This window comes from Leptopilina heterotoma, unplaced genomic scaffold (assembly GCF_015476425.1).
Source record: "Leptopilina heterotoma isolate Lh14 unplaced genomic scaffold, ASM1547642v1 Lhet_19, whole genome shotgun sequence".
NCBI classification, from domain to species: Eukaryota; Metazoa; Arthropoda; class Insecta; order Hymenoptera; family Figitidae; genus Leptopilina; species Leptopilina heterotoma.
In genome coordinates, this window is record NW_025110908.1 from 1,336,298 (window position 1) to 1,356,493 (window position 20,196).

Sequence of the window (20,196 nt, forward strand, 5' to 3'; positions counted from 1 at the left end):
ATTCTTCTTAAGAATTCAATTATTTTCATAGGTTATAAAATTGCTTGAATAAATTTGATTGTTTTCAAAAATTCTTATAACATTCTTTGGAGAAATTTCATTATTTTCAATACAATTTGAATAAAATTTCTTGACGAAGTTTAATTTTTTTAAGTTAACAAAATTTGTAATGTATAATAATAATTACAATTATTAATAAGTATTATTTTTCTTTTCAGATGAGTGTTCGAGTGTTTAAATACTGCGATCAATTTATAATAAGAAAAAATTATTTTTTTCTTTTCTAAAGTAGATTCGGGAGTGATCGAATATTTTAAAACCGCGACCGTTTAGTAATAGCAGGCTTCACAGTTTTTCCCCTATTTCCCTAAAAGTCCCCTTTTTTTAATTTTGGTCCCTAAACGCACCCTATTTTGAAAATTTCCCCTAAATTTCCCCTATTTTTTTCGTCGCAAGAAATCAATTATTTCCAATAATTTTTAAGTAATTCTGCAAAATAATTCAACTATCTTGATAACCAACAAAATTCTCCCCATAAAATCAAGTAGTTTAAGGATTTCTAATGAAATTCTTTTCAAGAATTCAATTATTTTTATAAACAGCAAAATTTTTCGCCAAAAATTTAAATAAAATTCATTGCAAAATTTCAATTATTTTCAAAAGTTTTTCGCAATTCAATGTTTTTAAATATTGACTATTTTCATAAAATTTACTAACAGATTTAATTATAGAAAAAACTTGTTGATACAATTCTACGAAAAGATTTAATTATTTTCATAAATAATAAAATTTCATTTACGAATTCGATTATTTTCATCGCAGAATTTCAAATATTTTTAATACAATTTTAAATAAATTCCTTGAAAAATGCAATTATTATTAAAAATTTTATTAAAACTTGAGGAAAGAATTCAGTTTTAAGAAACATTCAATTATTCAATAAAACAATAAAATTCGTTGCAATAATTCAAATATTTTTATAAATAACATTTATAATTCGTCGCAGAAAATCAATTATTTTCAAAAATTTTTAAGTAATTTTGCAAAAGAATTCAATTAGCTTGATAAACAACAAAATCGCAGAATTTCTTCCCATAAAATCAATTATTCTAAGGAGTTTTAATAAAATTCTTTTCCAAAATTCAATTATTTTGATAAATATCAAAATTCATCATAAGAATTCGATTCTTTTGAAAAGTAATAAAATACTTTGCAGAAATTAAATTATTTTTAAAATTCTTTAAAAGTTCTCGTCAAGAATTAAATTATCTTTGTAAATAGATAGGGAAATTCTTCTTGAGAATTAAATTATTGTCAAAATTTTTTTAAAAATTCTTCTCGAGAAGTCAATTATTCTCAAAAATTTTAATAAAATTCTTCTCATGAATTCAATTGTTTTCAAAAATTATTATTTAAATACTTCTCAGAAATTCAATTATGAAATCAATTTTTAAAAAATTTAATAAAATTCTTAAAATAGTTTTCAATTATTTTCAAAAATTGTTATAAAATTCTTTAAATATAATAAATTTCATTAAAATTTTAATTAAATTCCTCAAAAGAAATTAAATATTTTCAAAAGTTGATAATACAATTCTTCGTAAAAATTAAAGTTTAAAAAACATTCAATATTATTTATTTTTGTATTTAAATAATTGATTTCTCGTAGAATTAAATTATTGTTCTTCGTACTTTTAATTAACAATTCTGTAGAATTAATTTTTTTTTGAAAAAGTGTAATTGAATAATAATTGATGTTATTGATTTAAAGTAGAATTTTAGTTAGAAATTCTAGAAAATGTTAATTGAATTGAAATGATAGAAATAATTTTGAAGAAATTACAGTAACAATAGTCTCATAATAATAAAATAATGATTTTGTCAGTCCGTCATTTTTAATTATTATAAAACATAAAGAAATGGATCACTCCGAGTCTTCGACTCGAAGTGATCAATTTCTTTATGTTTTATAATAATATTCTTCTGAGTTGTTCAATTTGAAAGTTTTTAAAATCTTAATTCCAATGAAAAAAGAATAAAAAATGATTAAATATTTTTAAAAATGAAGTTATTGATGTTTGCGAATAATTTTTTTTTTTAAATAATTTTTTTTAGAAATTTGTAAATACATTTAGTAAAACATTTTTTTGAGTATCTAATAATTTTTAGAGTGAATCAGAATATTATTTAGGGTCAGGGAAAAATATAAGTGAAAGTTGTGTTTGGAAATCAGGGAAAAGTCAGGGAAAAATAAAGTTAAATTTTTGTGGCAACCCTGTATAAATAAATTATATTTTTATGTTTATTTAACCAATTTTTATGGTCCTCTAAAAGTTCTCTATTTTTTAATTTTCAGTCCCCTATTTTCCCTAAAATACTTTTTAGTGGAACTGTGAAGTCTGTAATAGTAAATAGTGAATTTTTTTTAGTGTATTTTAGAGAGTGATCGAATAGTTTAAACTTTAAAACCGCGTTTCTAATTTGATTTCGGGAGTGTTGAAATTCATCGTACAAACTACGTCTCAGCGGAAAAATTCCACGCCTGGAAGAGCAACCCTCGAAAATCAACCTGGAAGTGGACGACGATGACAAGGTTAGAAGAATTTTTGTTTACTCATAATTAAATTATATTTCAACATTTAGCGATAATTTAGCAAATCTTCGACTTTTAATCTCCAATAATTTTATTTTTGTAAATTTTTTAAACTTTAATGTTTAAATAACGAGAAGTAGTGTAAGTAAGTACACAGTTTTTCTAAGGATATCAAATTGAGGCAATAAAATAATAAATGTATCAAAATAGTTGCGAAGCATAATTTTTGATAGGCTTTTTGTCTCAATTTGATATCGGCATAAAAACTGTGTATTAATGAAAAAGTTAAAATGTCTAAGGCAATAAATAGGGACATAAAAATTTACACAAGTTAGTTTGAAATTATATTTGTGATTCTAATGAGTGTATGTAAGGAATTAAGAGACTCATGAAAAGGGTTTATAAAGCCGAAATAGGGGGGGTGGGAATTCCCAGGTTTACGTTTACAACCTTAACTACAAATTCGACAGAGTTACCGAAGCATAGGAGGGAGGATTGTGTCTCGCAAGAGTGGTCGGGTGCGTGTAGAAACCAACTCATTCCAATCTCTTCCAGTTGTTAAGAATTCCCTGTGGACTAATTTTCCCTTTCTCTTGTCTCGATCATTTCCACCATCTTCAACCATTTACCTTGTGAGATGTACCCCTTTTCTCACATCAGCCTCTCACGTATGTTAATTTAAAAGAGTCTTAAACATTTTTAATATTCGCGGTTATTGAACTTAATTTTCCTCAGAGGTTTAATGTTCTTTGCTTAACAATATACATTTGTATGTACACAATTCCTTTATATACTCTTATTCCTCAAATATATCACGAGCCTAAGTTTTTCTAACAAATATTGAATTTCAAGGAAACTTAACTTTGCTGATAATTAATTCTGGGTACTATATTATTTTCCGGAAGTATAAAACGGAGTTTGTGATATACAAATATTTGTTATTTGAATACAGAGCTTCTTCCCCAACTCCTTAGAAGTACATTATATCAGAAAGGAGTATCCAACGCCATTGCGGACTAACAATGCGGTGGAACTGAAATTATTTATAACGCTCGTTAATTAAAGGGAAAACTCCGCAGAGACGAACTGACGAACTGCCTCCTTCAAAGGGGTAAAATCAGACAGTGTTGCGAAACATATTGTCATTGCAGGGCTCGAACTAGGTCCGTAAATTTGATTCAAGTCCGTAAAAGTCCGTTTTTTGAAAAAAAAGGACCGTAAAGTCCGTAATTTGACTAAAAAAGGACGAAAAGTTCGTAAATTGTATGATATAATTTGGAGAATTTTAGAGAAATTACAAATTATTGCAGAAATTCAATTATTTTCAAAAATTTAAAAAAAATTTTCGTCAAGATGTCAATTATCTTTATAAATAGTAAAATTCTTCGACAAAATTCAATTATTTTCAAAACTTTTAATAAAATTCAAAGCAAAATTTCAATTATTTTTTAAATTTGTTCTAAATTCAATTACCTTCAATATTCTATTATTTTAATCAAATTTCTCAAAAAAGAATTCAATTATTAAACAAATAAAAATTTCACAGGAAATCAATTATTTTTATAAATAATAAAACTCATAGGAGAATTTTCAATTATTTTCAAAAGTAGTAAAATTCAATTATTTTTAAAAATTTTTCTTAATTCAATAATTTGTATATATCTATTATTTTAATAAAAATTTTCAAAAAGAATTCAATTATTTAAAAAATGTTTTATAAAATTTTACGAAAACATTCAATTATTTTCATAAATTACTTTTAGAAATTCAATTATTTTTATCGCAGAATTTCAAGAATTTTTAATACAATTTTAAATACATTCATCGACAAATGCAATTATTCATAAAAATTTTATTATTTTTTATTAAATGAATAGCAAAATTCAATTATTTTCAGGAATTTAAATAAAATATATTTCAAAATTCAACTATTTTCATCACCTAACAATATTTATTACAAGAATTCAATTATTTTCAAAAGTAGAAAAATTTAATTACTTTTAGGAATTTAAATAAAATTCATTTCAAAATTCAATTATTTTCATAACCTACATAACAATATTTATTACAAGAATACAATTATTTTTATAAGTAGTAAAATTTAATTATTTTCAGGAATTGAAATAAAATTCATTTCCAAATTCAATTATTTTCATAAACTAACAATATTTTTTACAAGAATTCAATTATTTTTAAAAATTATAAAAGTTCAATTATTTTAAAAAATTTTAATTAAATTCATTGCAAAATTCAATATTATTTTCATAACCTAACAATATTTATTATAAGAATTCAATTATTTTCAAAAATTTTAATAAAATTCATTGCAAAATTTCAATTATTTTCAAAAATTTTTTTTAATTCAATAATTTTTAATATATTCGACAATTTTAATAAAATTTCCCAAAAGAATTCAATTATTTAAAACAACTTCGCCAAAGTTCTACACGAAAATTCAATTATTTTCTGAAATAATGAAAATTTTACAGGAATTCAGTAATTAAAAATCGAATTTGCATAAATTTTTTCGAAGAAAATCAATTCTTTGAAATTTTATTTATAAAATTCTTTAGTAATAATTCAATTATTTTCATAATTAATAAAACTCATCGCAGAATTTCAATTACTTTCAATAAAATTTTAATCGAATTCTTTGAAAAATGTTATTAAAATTCGTCGAAGCAATTCAATTATTTAAAAATTTGTTACTAAAATTCTTTATAAGAATTGAATTTTAAGAAACATTCCAATTTTTCAGAAAATTATCTATGTTTGTATTTAAATAATAGAATTCCCGTAGAATTTACTAATAAAAATTGATTTAAAAATTAATTTCAGTTAAAGTTTTAGATAATAATTAAATTTTTGAGAATTTGCTAATAATTGCATTTTTTTTTTTAGAAATAATTGAATTTTGTAAAAGTTTCAAATTAAAATCTTTGAAAATTTGAAATTGACTTGGGCTTTAACTATTGGATGAAAAGAACATATTTTTCATGAGTGTTTGGAAGACCGAAAAATTTTGGTAAAACTGTGTTTGTCCGAGTTAATTGATTATTATGGTATTTGTATTGAAGAAAATCATTTAACTTTTTGAGAATTTTTGAATTATTCTCTTTAAGATCGGACAAAGGATTTTTTTGTGAGGAAAGTATATGTTGAAGGATCAGAAAAAAGGTCGTTTACTTTTTTTTACTAAACAGATTTCTAAAGGCAAACTTATTTAACGGAAATAATAAACATTACCTCTGGATTTTGTTTTAAATAATCTTAAGTAATTTTAATTTTCTTAGCGAAGTATCAATCATTAAAAAAGAGAGATGATGCTGAAAAAAGTTGAGAGAGATGTAAAATAATAATTGCAATTCCGCTAAATCTATTTATTTGGAAAAGAGCAATAAATACATGCGAGTCTTCTCGGTCATTTCTGGAAACAATTCACGACAAACTCGTTGAACGACCTAACTAGGCGCTCGTCCAAAGTTATAAATATGCCTGAAAATGTACAATGCATGTATCTCGAATAAATCAAAGACCTTACCGCAATAAACGGTAAAACACCCAGCAGCATATTTCCTACTAGTGAAGTTCTCGAACGGGGAACTGAGAATATAAATACTGACATAAAAAGCAATAGGTAACAGACTGAATGGGGTATGGGCACCAAATATACATTTCACTCACGGAGTATCACGACCTACTCGCAATGCTTTATTTTATTGTCTTTTTTCTGGCAGCTGTTGCCAGTAAATAGTCACTATAGCTTATAAATAACAAAATGGAAATATTAGTGGATCCCATCACAATTAAATTCCGTTAAATCGTCATCATCATCGCCGACGTCGTAACAATGACAAGGCTCGAAAATGACAGTGAAAGTATTTTAAAATACGGACTTTTCGGACCAAAAATGAAAAATTACGGACCATTTACGGACCAATGACAAAAATTTAACCAGTTCGAGTCAAATAAGAAAAAATTTTACATTATTATTTAAATATATTATTTTTATATTATATTGTACTTCTTCAAAATTATTCTCATCATTTCAATTCAATTATTATTTTTTAAGAATCTTTAAGTTTTGAATAAAATGCTTCTTTAAATCAATTCATTTTTAAAAGAGTTCTTTGACAATTTTCAAATTCATTTGTTTACAATATTACATTTTACGAATTTCAATTCTTCAATTGAATTTTTCAATTATTCGTAAATTCTTTAATTAAATATACATTAGAAAATAAAAACTTCAAATAACAGAAAAAAAACTTCAATTAAAGATTTTCAAAAAAATTAATTTCAAAATTCAATTATTTTTAAAAATCCACGCTATATTGCTTTTAATATTCAATTATTATCTAAAATTTTCAACTGAAATTCAGTTTTAAATAAATTTTTTTTATATTAGAAAATTCTACTGGAATTCAATTATTTAAATAAAAAAATAAATAATCATTGAATAATTGAATGTTTCTTAAAATTTAATTCTTATAAGGAATTTTATCAACCATTTTTTAAATAATTGAATACTTTCGACGAATTTTAATAAAAATCTTAAGAATAATTACAATTTTCGAGGAATTTGATTAAAATTGTATATTAAATATAATTGAAATTCTGCAATGAGTCTTATTATTTATGAAAATAATTGAATTTTCGCGAAGAATTGTATAATGTATGAAAATAATTGAATGCCTGTAAAAAATTTCATTATTTATGAAAATAATTGAAGCATTGGGAAGAAATTTATAAAAAATTTGTTAACAATTGAATTCCTATGAAATTTGTATTATTTTATAAAAGTTATTAAATGTTTGCCAAGAATTTTATGGAAATTTTTGAAAATAATTGAATCTCGGAGAAGAATTTTGCTATTTATAGACATAATGGACATATTAACGCAATTTTTTTTTTAGTTTTTGAAAATAATTGAATTTTATCGATGAATTTTGCTATTTATAAAGAGAATTGACATGTTGACGTAATTTTTTTTAATTTTTAAAAATAATTGAATTTTGGCTATATGAATTTTACTACTTATAAAGATAATTAAAATCTTGACGAAATTTTTCTTTCAATTTTTGAAAATAATTGAATTTTGGCGATGAATTTTGCTATTTATAAAGATAATTGACATCTTGACGAAATTTTTTTTTAATTTTTGAAAATAATTGAATTTCTAACAAGAATATTATTATATTTGAAAATAATTGAATTCCTGTGATGAATATTGCTTGTTATTGAAATAATTAAATTTTGCAATGTATTTTATTACAAATTTTAAAAATAATTGAAATCTTGCTGATTTTTTTTTTAATTTTTGAAAATAATTGAATTTGGGCTATATGAATTTTACTACTTATAAAGATAATTAAAATCTTGACGAAATTTTTCTTTCAATTTTTGAAAATAATTGAATTTTGGCGATGAATTTTTCTATTTATAAAGATAAATGACATCTTGACGAAATTTTTTTTTTTAGTTTTTGAAAATAATTGAATTTTGGCGATGAATTTTGCTAAGTACTTAGAAAGATAATTGAAATGTTGACGAAAGTTTCTTTTTAATTTTTGAAAATAATTGAATTTTAGCCAAGAATATTATTATTATTTTGAAAATAATGGAATTCTTGTGATGAATATTGTTAGTTATGGAAATAATTGAACTTTGTGTAACGTAATATTTAGGGGATATGTTAGAGTAATGAGTGGGGAACCGAAGAATCCCGATAGATTACGAATAATTACAAAGAGATAATTAGTCAGAGCTTTGCCGACCGGTCTCGCGACAACTTGTATTTTTAATTAATGACGACTTCCTGACATAATAAACTGTTTAAACTCTTAAGTTGGTGTTTTATTTATTGTGTTTAATCACAAAGAGTATATTTTAACCCCTTTTACATTTGCAATGGTTTTTATTAAAATTTTTGAAAATAATTGAATTTTGGCAAAGGCATTTGCTATTTATAAAGATAATTGACATGTTGACGAATATTTTTTTTAATTTTTGAATATAATTGAGTTTTATAATGAATTTTATTAGAATTTTAGAAAATAGTTGAATTTCTGAGAAGAATTTTGCTATTTATCAAGATAATTGAATTGTTTCGAAGAATTGCGTTAAAATTTCTGAAAGAATTAAATATGTACCTATTAAAAATTTCATTATTGTCAGAAATAGAAGAAATTTAAGGTTTTGAATTTGGTTTCGTGGTTAGTTTACAGTTTACAAGGCAAACAAATAAGATACCAAAGTTTAAAATTTTCCTATTAATTCTAAATATTTAATTTTTTTCCAGTACATTTAAGTAAATCGAAATAACGAAAATTGTCCCGTGCTTGTTTTATTTGATAATTTTACAGATGATATTTAACATTGACTAGTTAAAAATGTAATGTTATTTTAAATAGTCAGGTATTATTATTAATTAATATTTTTTAATTCTATGTGTATATTTATGACTTTGGCGTTTTGTTAAATAAATTAGTCTGAAGATGATGGTAAACCAAATCATCTAAATCTCTTTTTTTAACATCATACTTGAGAAATCGTGTGCGGCCTAAATTTTGTCGCTTATTGTTAAAAGAAAAATTCACAACTCGCTATTTTGGGAAAAAGAAGCTCGTTGGCTTGAGTGGGTAAACTTTTGAGATAAATGTGACACCTTTTATCGTCATAATAAATACCGTCTCTTCATCTATAAAACAAACGACCCTCTGGACCGTACGTCCTCTCGCTCCACCGTGTCTCCCCTTCCGCAGTCCAGAGCGGGTACTGTGTCCTGCGAAAAAAGAAATTCTAAAGTCTTCTCAGCACAAAGAAACGATGCTTCCTTCCCTTTTTCGCGAAAAAAAAAATGTTTAATAGCTACCTCCGCACATTTTCCTAGAAATTCACGTCGCACCCTGCTGTGCGACCGAAGTCGTGGCACCGATTCTTCTTTAAGAGCATTTCAATACTTTAGGGGGGTTGTAATATCCAAAGGGTCACACAGTGTCTACAAATATATTGTTTTCCCAATAATTTATCGTTAATGGCATTTATCGAAACAGTTGTCAATATAAATTGTGTTTAAATGACGGAGACAGTTTTTTTTCGTCATAGTGCGAATATTTTTTGCAATATTGGAAAATATTTGTATTCCTAAAGACGACAATTATTTTCTGGCTATAAGTAACATATTCACTGTTATTATTCTCCCCTCTCTTCTCTGCATTGCTAAACGCCGTTTGTTTTCTCTACTCTATTTGTCTGAACATTCTAATTATCATTAGTGCGAAGCGGATGGATGTCTCGTAATGTAGCACCGTGTTTCTCGTTTTCCAACCCTTCTGCATTCTCGCGAATGTTCCTCCTTACGACTTTCTTCGCCGCGCCACAGCTCTGACGTGTCTTAAAATAAACGTTATCTTTTGTAAAGGGCTTAATTTATAGAATGGTTGATTTACATAAAGTCTCAGAAAAAAACCGCGGGTTCATAAATGATTCTGGTTTGGTTCATTTTAAACTTTATTAGGTTGACTTATCCCCACTCTAGTCATTTTATGTATTATGTAAGAATAATCAGGTTCAACCACTCAACCAATACGTAAGCATACTTTTAGTGATTATTTACCCCCACTCCCCCACATAAAAACTTATAAGATTTTTATAGCCCCCCCCCCCTCTTTATTTTATTATAAACTTTTTTTTCTCCACCTCCCCTTTTTTGGAAACTTAATTTTTCATAATAAATAGATTAAATAATTATAGTTTGCTATAAATGAAACTTTATTTATTATTCTTATAAATAATTAAATTCGTTTTAAGAATTTAATTATTTTTAAAAGTATTAATTATTTTCATAAATAATAAAATTCTTTTTAGAAATTCAATTATTTTCATAAATAATAAAACTTATAGGAGAATTTTCAATTATATATTTTCAAAAATTCGAATATCTACAAAAAAATAATTACATTAAAATATTTATTATCAAAAAACTAATTCTTGGCAAAATTTAATTTAATTATTTTTAAAAATATTTCTAATTCTACACAGAAACACAGAAATTCAATTATTTTCAAAAATTTAAATAAAATTCATGGCAAAATTCAATTATTTTCATAACTAACATTCTGCATCACGAGTATTCAATTATTGTCACAAATAATAAAATTTTTCACTGGAATTGAATTATTTAAATAATATCATTAAAGTTTCTTTTACAAGAATTTAATTTATTTCATAAATATTAAAACTGATGAAAGAATTTAAATTACCTAAAATAGAATTTGCAGACAATTTTCGAATAAAAGCAATTATTTAAAAAAAATTTTATATAATTCTTCGCAAGAATTCAATTATTTTCACAAACAATAAAATTTTTTACTCGAATTTAATAAATAAAAAAATTTTATTAAAATTCGGTACAAGAATTCAATTTCTTTTATAAAAAAATAAAAATTTCACAGGAATTCTATTATTTTCAAATTTTTCTAAATTTCTTTGCAATAAAATTTCTTCTATTTCAGACAATAATGAATTTTTTAATACTTATTTAATTATTTTAGAAGTATTAATGCAATTCTTCAAAACAATTCAATTTTAACCCTCACGGGCTCGAGCCGGGTCCCTCGGACCCGGAGGAAAGTTTTTTTGATCTACTTCCGGTTAAAAAAATATTATTGGAAAATCAACTTCACATTAGGCTTGGGGACGTAAAAACACACATTTTTCATCAATATAAACAATTCTTTATTTATAAAATATTCTGGAAAAATTACCTTTTAAGTCGAACATACGTAAGGGCTCAAGCCGGGTCCGAGGGACCCGGGCTATGAAAAACAATTTAAAAATTTGAAATTTTTATGCAATATTGGATTTATTTATGGTATTTTTATCAACAACTGCCATAATAAGTGATAACATATGCTTAATTCATCGGTAAATTTAATAGAACAAAAAATACACATTAAAAAAATCTTGCTTAATAAGTATATGTAGTTCGATTTATTCAAAATGACTCATTAAATTTATTAAATAAATTTTAGTTATATCTTGATTACTTTTTAATATTTAAAGTTTTTTATGCAATTATATCATTAAAATTGTATTAAATATGGAAAATATGAAGCACTTTGCTATTAAATTTTATTTTTTATTGCATTGAAACATCCGGGTCCCTCGGACCCACCTTGTGCGCGCATTTCAAAAATCAAACTCGAGCCTGTGAGGGATATTGATGAATAACAAAATTCTTTCTAGAAATTCAATTATTTTCATGAATAATAATATTAATTAACAGAATTCAATTATTTTCAAAAATTTTAACGAAAATCTCATGAAGAATTCAATTTTCTTTTTAAATTGCAAAATTATCTGCCAAATTCAATTATTTTCATAACTAACAATAATCATGACAAGAATTCAATTATTTTCAAAAATAATAATAATAATAATTCTTGGGTGAAATTCAATTATTTAAAAAAAAAAAAAATTTCGTCAATAATTCAATTATTTTTATAAATAGCAAATGCCTTTGCCAAAATTCAATTATTTTCAAAAATTTTAATAAAATCCATTGCAAAGTTCAATTATTTTCATAACTAGCAATATTCATCACGAGAATTCAATTATTTTCAAAAATATTAATAATATTCTAGGCTAAAATTCAATTATTTTTAAAAATTAATAAAAATTACAATTATCTGTATAAATAGCAAAATTCTTCGACAAAATTTAATTATTTGTAAAAATTTTAATAAAATTCATTGAAAAATTCAAATTATTTTCATAAATAACAATAGGTATTCATCACAAGAATTCAATTATTTTCAAAAATAATAATATTCTTGTCAGAAATTCAATTCCTTAAGAATTCAATTATTTTAATAAATAATACAATTCATCGGAGAATTTCAATTATTTTTAATATAATTTTAAATTAAATTTCTCAGAAAATGCAATTATTTTTAAAAATTTTAATAAAATCCATCGAAAAAATTTAATTAATTAAAAATTTGTTGGTGAAATTGCATATAATAATCATTTTAAAGGCTAAAAAAAATTCAATTATTTGATAAATTATTTATTTTTGTGTTTTAATCATTTAAAAATTCGTTGATAAAATAATTTACAAGAGTTAAATTCCAAGAAACATTCAATTATTTAATAAGTTATTTATTTTTTGTGTTTAAATTATTAAATTCTCCTAAAATTTTCTAATAAATATATATTTGAAAATTAATATTCTTATAATATAAAATAATGATTTTATCACTCGGTGATCTTTAATTATTAAAAGTTGTTTAATTTCAAAAAGTGTTGAATTTGAATCTTTTGAAGAATTTTAATTCTCATGGAAAAAAATGATTAAAAATTTATTTAAGAAAGAAGTTATTGATGTTTTCGAATAATTTTGGAATAAAAGAAATTCGTAATTTTTAATTATTTTTAATCTATTAATTTTAATTTTTTAATTTTTGAGTATCTAATAATTTTGAGAGTGAATCAGAATATTTTTTTAGGGGAAAAGTCAAAATTTTATCTGAAAAAATCAAGAAAGAGTTGAGGAAAAACAAAATTAAATTTTTGTGACAATCCTGGTAAAGCAATAAGTGGATGTTCTTTGATAAGAATAGAATTATCCAAAAGGAAAAAGAATAAATAATTTCGAGATTTGTCGAATTTCGAAAAACAGTGTTTCGCCATTACCTGAGGGGATTTTATCGTCAGTTTGAAAGCAGTCAAGAGGTGACACACAAGTTAGCTCGTTTAGTTTCAGGGAAATCGAGAAGGAACGACGAGGGTTGCGCGGAGTGCCTCTAAGTAGATTTAAAGTGGGGAAGATTTATATATACGAACGATACAGATTTTCGAATTGGTAACTATGTATTATTGCCCCGGATTTAAGGCTAGGTACGCATTTGAAAATTACAAACAACTTTTTTTTTGCCATGTCTCATTATAAATGCGTGTTTAATTGGTTGAAGGAAATTTATAAGAATAGATGACAAAAGAGGGTAGACGCGATTCTCTCGCTAATGCTACAGTATACTAAAAGAAGTGCAGTTGTTTGTTCAGCAGCAACCCTTTTTCTAAAGTTTCTTTTTGGCACAATTAATGGCTCATTTTTTCAACTCGCGAATCACTGATGTGTCGCGTATAATTTTAATAAATACGAGACTCCAACGGGTTAAATAAGTTAGGTAAGTCGCGAGTCGACAGTGGCGCCAGGGGAATGAGAGAAATATTAAACAGTCTTGTTTTCCCGTAAATCAGTTAGAAATTCCCCTCGACACGGGGTTTGGGTTTGGGTTTGGGTTTGCGTTCTTCTCTCGTAGGGTTGAGACACCGACTTTGATACTAACCCCTTCGGATCTCTAATGACACTCACCCTCACAGCTGCGATTCCTGCTGAGTTCTAGATCCGGTGGCTTTTCTTTCCTTTTTTTCTCCTCAATTATGATTGGTCTGTGTATTAATTTGCACGAAAATCACTTTTAAATCTTAATCCACGGCTCGGATTGTGCGACTTTCTCGACTTTTCTAAGAAAATGTGATTTTTTTCGACTTTTTTTGTAAAAAAATGCGACTAATCGACTTTTTCGATTTTCTCGAAAACATCAATAACTTATTTCTTAAATAAATATTTAATTATTATTTTTCCATAGGAAATAAAGCTTTTCATACGATTCAAATTCAAATCTTTTTGAAATTAAACAACTTATGAAAAATTGTTATAAAACATGACCGAGTGCTAAAATCATTATTTTATACTATAAGACTTTAAAAAAAATTTATTATTTTTTATAAAAATAATTGAAATTTTGAACAGATTTTTTTTAAATGTTGAAAAGTAATTGAATTTTGCAGAAGAATTTTGATATTTACAAAGATAATTCAAATTTTGAGGAGAATTTAAAAAAAAATTGAAAATAAATGAATTTCTGACAAAAATTCTTTTACTTTTGAAGATAATTGATTTTTGCAAAGAATTTTATCAGAACTGTTGAAAATAATTGAATTTCCAGGATGAATTTTATTATTTATGAAGATGAATAAAATTTTGAGGAGAAATTTAAAAAAAATTTTTTAAATATTAGAATTTCTAGGATGAATTTTATTATTAATGAAGATAATGATGATTTTGATAAGAAATTAAAAAAAATTTTTTGAAAATAATTGAATTTCTGCAAAGAATTTTGTTACTTTTGAAGATAATCGAATTTTGCATAGAATTTTATCAGGACTTTTATTTATTTACAATGTACAATTTACAACAATGGACTTTTGAAAATAATTGAATTTCCAGGATGGATTTTATTATTTATGAAGATAATGATAATTTTGACGAGAAATTAAAAAAAAAATTTTGAAAATAATAAAATTCCTTGGATGAATTTTATTATTTATAAAGATAATTAAAATGTTGTCAATAATTTTATTAAAATTTTTTGCAAATAATTGAATTTCAGAGAAGAATTTTATTATTCATAAAGATAATTGAAATTTCGAACTTATTTTTTTAAAAATGTTTAAAAGTAATTGAATTTTGTAGAAGAATTTTGATATTTATAAAGATAATTCAAATTGTGAGGAGAATTTAAAAACAAATTTTGAAAATAATTGAATTTCTGCCATGAATTTTATTATTTACGAAAATAATTAAATTTTGTAAAGAATTTTATCAGAACTGTTGAAAATAATTGAATTTCCAGAATGAATTTTATTATTTATAAAGATAATGATAATTTTGACGAGAAATTAACAAAAAAATTTTGAAAATAATTGAATTCCTGCGAAGAATTTTATTACTATAAAAAAAAATTGAATTTCTAGGATGAATTTTATTATTTATAAAGATAATTGAAATTTTAACAAGAATTATATTAAAATTTTTTTTAAATAATTGAATTTAGGAGAAGAATTTTATTATTAATAAAGATAATTGAAATTTTGAACAGATTTTTTTTTTTGAAAATGTTGAAAAGTAATTGAATTTTGCAGAAGAATTTTGATATTTATAAAGATAATTAAAATTGTGAGGAGAATTTAAAAAAAAATTTTGAAAATAATTGAATTTCTGCGAAGAATTTTATTACTTTTGAAAATAATTAAATTCCTTGGATGAATTTTATTATTTATAAAAATAATTAAAATGTTGTCAATAATTTTATTAAAATTCTTTGCAAATAATTGAATTTCAGCGAAGAATTTTATTTTTCATAAAGATAATTGAAATTTTAAACTTATTTTCTTAAAAATGTTTAAAAGTAATTGAATGTTGTACAAGAATTTTGTTATTTATAAAGATAATTGAAATTGTGAGGAGAATTTAAGAACAAATTTTGAAAATAATTGAATTTCCAGAATGAATTTTATTATTTATGAAGATAATGATAATTTAACGAGAAATTTAAAAAAAGTTTTGAAAATAATTGAATTCCTTCGAAGAATTCTATTACTTTTGAAAATAATTGAATTTCTATGATGAATTTTATTACTTATAAAGATAATTGAAATTTTGACAAGAATTTTATTAAAATTTTTTTTAAATAATTTAATTTAGAAGAAGAATTTTATTATTTATAAAAATAATTTACATTTTAAAGAGAATTTTTATAAAAATGTTAAAAATATGTAATTAAAATTTTGCTATGAATCTTATTAAATTTTATTCCAGATTGTTTGATATTAATGTATGTGCTGTCGACAAATGTAATTTTTTTTACAATTGTAACAATTTCCTGTTTTCTTTTTGTCATTTTTTCTAAAATTTCATGCGACTTTTTTTAACTTTTTTGGAAATTTTATGCGACTTTTCGTGAATTTTGTTGTGAATTTATGCGACTAAAGCGACTTTTCTTGAGTCTTAAAGACAATCCGAGCCCTGTAACCCCAAGAAAAAAGTTTTTTTGTGAAAAAGAAATTAAGGAATGTTGTAAAATAATGTTAATTGTTTATCGATTATCGAGAGAAAGATGGGGATGAAAATTGATATCTTTGTTTTGTAACTCTGGAGAATCCACTTCTAATCCTATTTTAGTGACTTAAAGATTCTCAACATTCTGTTGCTGAACTATGTTTAAACAGTTTAAATACGTGACTAATGTTTCACCACAGAGGAGTATTTACGAGACTATCGCCGAGCTTTACCCCTTGTGCTGTCTCTCCTGTTTCCTATTTCCTTGAGTGGGAGCCGAAAGGGTTTATAGTGTGAAGAGAATTTAATTGAACAGAAAGTGGCTAGTGTCGATTTTAGACTACTAAATATTTTCTTTAAGTTACAAGATACAATTTTTAACCTTTAGAGGGCCGGTAAATTTGCACAAATATTAGTAGCTTTTTATTCAAAAAAAAAAAAAAAATTAAATAAGTAGTCAATTCGATAAAAAGATTCGTCAAAATAAATAGTGGCCACCGCGGCCCCCTCAAGGTTAAAGAACAAACATTGTTTCATTTTAAAGAACAACATCGAAAACGATTTTTATGACCCGAATTATTGAAGTTTGAAAGTGACTTCTACGATTCGAAATCGAAACTACACTAAAATTTTCAAAAAATAATTTTAAGATTACAATTTACAAAAATTAAATATTAGTTTGACATTAGTTCTTTGAATCAAGATTTTTCTTGTAGTTTTAATACTGACTCATTTTCATTCAGAGAGAATATTTTCAAGCTAATGTTGTCCTATCAGTAGTAAATATCAGTTTTAGTCAGACATCGAAATTTCGTATACAGATGTCAAGTAGTGAAAATCACTTTCAGTCAATATTTTATAAAAGGTGCCCTCTTTCTACAGCGATGTTGAAACTTTTTGCGATAAAATTAATCTTTATTAATACAAGATTTTATTTTAACCCCACTTTTTCCCTCTTTCCTTTCTACCCTCTCGCGTAAAATATTGTAAGGAAGATAATCCATCCCTCCTGATAGAAAGCTTTCGCAGTATGAAAGTAGTCCCTAAAACAATAACGAAAGGCAAACAATCTTCATTATCAGTTTTGTTGTTGTTTTTTTGTTAAGTTGTGTAATTTCAACTTACTTAATAGTTAATTTGTTTTCGGCAGGTCGATTTCTTTGTTTCAAATGAAAAATTTTCCTCTTTTTAAATCTAATAACTGTTTTCTTAAAAACATTTAAAAAAATATATATATCCGCAAAGAGACATGGTTAAGAGCAAAACATTAGGAACAAATTTTTTTAAAGTTCGATTATTTCTAAATTTTTAAGTAATTGACCTTTTCTTCATAGTTTTTAAGGTTATCAAATTGAGACGAAAAAAATTATCAATTCGTCACACAGGGCACGAACTAGGTCTAAATAATAATAATAAAATAAATAATAATAATAACAATAATAATAATAATAATAATAATAATAATAATAATAATAATAATAATAATAATAATAATAAAATATTTACTGTTTTAATAAAATTTTCCAAAAGAATTCAATTACTTAAAAAAAATTAATAAAATTCTACGCAAACCTTTAATTAGTTTCGTAAGATAATAAAAGTTTCAAAGTAATTCAATTATTTACAAATTTTTTATAAATTTCTTCGCAATCATTCAATTATTTTTATAAATAATAAAATTTTTACAGGGATTCAATTATTTACGTAAATAATAAAACTCTTTTTAGAAATTCAATTATTTTCAAAAAATCTTATAAAATTCTTTGGAGAAATTCAATTATCTTTAATACAATTTTAATTAAATTCTTCAAAAAATGTAATTATTCTTAAAAATTTTATTAAAATTCGTCAAAAGAATTCAGTTATTTAAAAATTCATTGATAAAATTCTTTACGAGAATTTAATTTTAAGAAATATGTAATTATTCAATAAATAGTTTTTTTTGTTTTTAAATAATTGAATTCTAGTAGAATTTTCTAATAAAAATTGATTTAAAAATGGATTAAATAATAAAATTCTTCTACAAAATTCAATTATATTAAAAAATTTTAATAAAATTCTTGGCGAATTTGAATAGAATGATTTAGCAAAAATTCAATTTTTTTTTATAAATAATAACATTTTCACAGGAATTAAATTCTTAAAATAAATTTTCATAAATGTTTTCGAAAAAAATCCATTCTTCAAAAATATTTTTATACAATTCGTTGCAAGAATTCAATTACCATGTTTGAAATCATAAAATTCATCGCAGGATTTCAATTATTTTGAATACAAGTCAATTATATTTAAAAATTTTTTATAAAATTCGAATGAATTTTTAGAAATAATTGAATTCTGAAAAGGTTTCAAATTAAAATCTTTGAAAATTAAAATTTTAATTAACAATTATGTGAAATTAATTTTGTTCAAAAAGTTTAATTGAATTTTTTTTTGAAATTTTTTTATGTTATTTTCTAAATTATAGGATTTAATTGAAGAATTTCCGAATAATTGAAATTTCGTAAGATTAAATTGTAAGCAAATGGATTTGAAAATTGTCAAAGAATGTTTTCGAAAATTATTAAAAATAATAAAATAATTCTCGTAGAATTTACTAATAAAAATGGTTTTAAAAATGAATTTCAGTTGAAATTTTTGTTTTTATAATTAAATATTAAAAGTATTATAATCTGGATTTTTAGAAATAATTAAATTTTGAAAATGTTTTAAATTAAAATAATTGAAATTCTCAATTTTTCATATTTTTGACAAACAATTCTGTAGAATTAATTCTTTTTAAAAGTTTAATAGGATTTTTATTGAAATTATTTCAAGTTTTTATTTTTCAATAAATATTTAATTGCAGAATTTCCGAATAATTGAAATTTTGTAAAATTGAATTGTAAACGAATGAATTTGAAAATTCTCAAAGAACTTTTTTAAAAATTATTAAAAATAATTGATTTATTGAAGAATTTTAGTTAAAAATACTAGAAAAAAATTTAATTCTAGGAAAGTTACAAATTATTGCAGAAATTCAATTATTTTCAAGAGTAATAAAATTCTTTTTAAGGATTCAATTATTTTTACTAATAATAAAACTCATCGCAGCGTTTCAATTATTTTTCATACAGTTATAATTGAATTCCTTGAAAAAAGTAATTATGTTTATGCAAGCTTTAATAAAATTTGACAAAAAGGATTCAATTATTTAAAAATTTGTTACTAAAATTCTTTATGAGAATTGAATTTTGAGAAACATTCAATTATTCAATAAATTATTTACTTTTGCATTTAAATAATTAAATTCTCGTAGAATTTTCTAATAAAAATTGATTTTCATTCTATAAAAATGAATTTCAGTTAAAATTTTAGATTATAATTGCATATTTTAGAAATAATTGAATTTTGAAATTAATTTTTTTGAAAAAGTTTAATTGAATTGGATTTCTGACAGGAACATTATTATTTTTGAAAATAATTGTATTCTTGTGATGAATATTGTTAGTTATGAAAATAATTGAATTTTGTAAAGAATTTTATTAAAATTCTTGAAAATAATTGATTTCTTTTGATGAATATTTCTAGTTATGAAAATAATAGAATTTTGCAATAAATTTTATAACAATTTTTGAAAATAATTGAATTCTTATGATGAGAATTGCTAGTTACGGAAATAATTGATTTTTTTAATGAATTTTATAAACATTTT

At 23.2% G+C, this 20,196-nt stretch overlaps 1 protein-coding gene and 1 long non-coding RNA gene across 2 annotated transcripts in view; both read left to right on the top strand.

The window, feature by feature from the left end:
• The window catches only part of LOC122500651, a 73,304-nt gene extending 72,873 nt beyond the window's left edge, over positions 1–431 (top strand). The window contains exon 3 of the long non-coding RNA XR_006301499.1: positions 219–431. This is a non-coding gene — a long non-coding RNA (uncharacterized LOC122500651). The remainder of the gene's footprint in view (positions 1–218) is intronic.
• A 1,994-nt stretch (positions 432–2,425) lies between these two features.
• LOC122500649 (forkhead box protein P1) overlaps positions 2,426–20,196 on the top strand; it is a 447,350-nt gene continuing 429,579 nt past the window's right edge. Inside the window, exon 1 of the mRNA XM_043609681.1 lies at positions 2,426–2,593. The gene's annotated coding sequence lies outside the window, so the exon portion shown is untranslated. The remainder of the gene's footprint in view (positions 2,594–20,196) is intronic.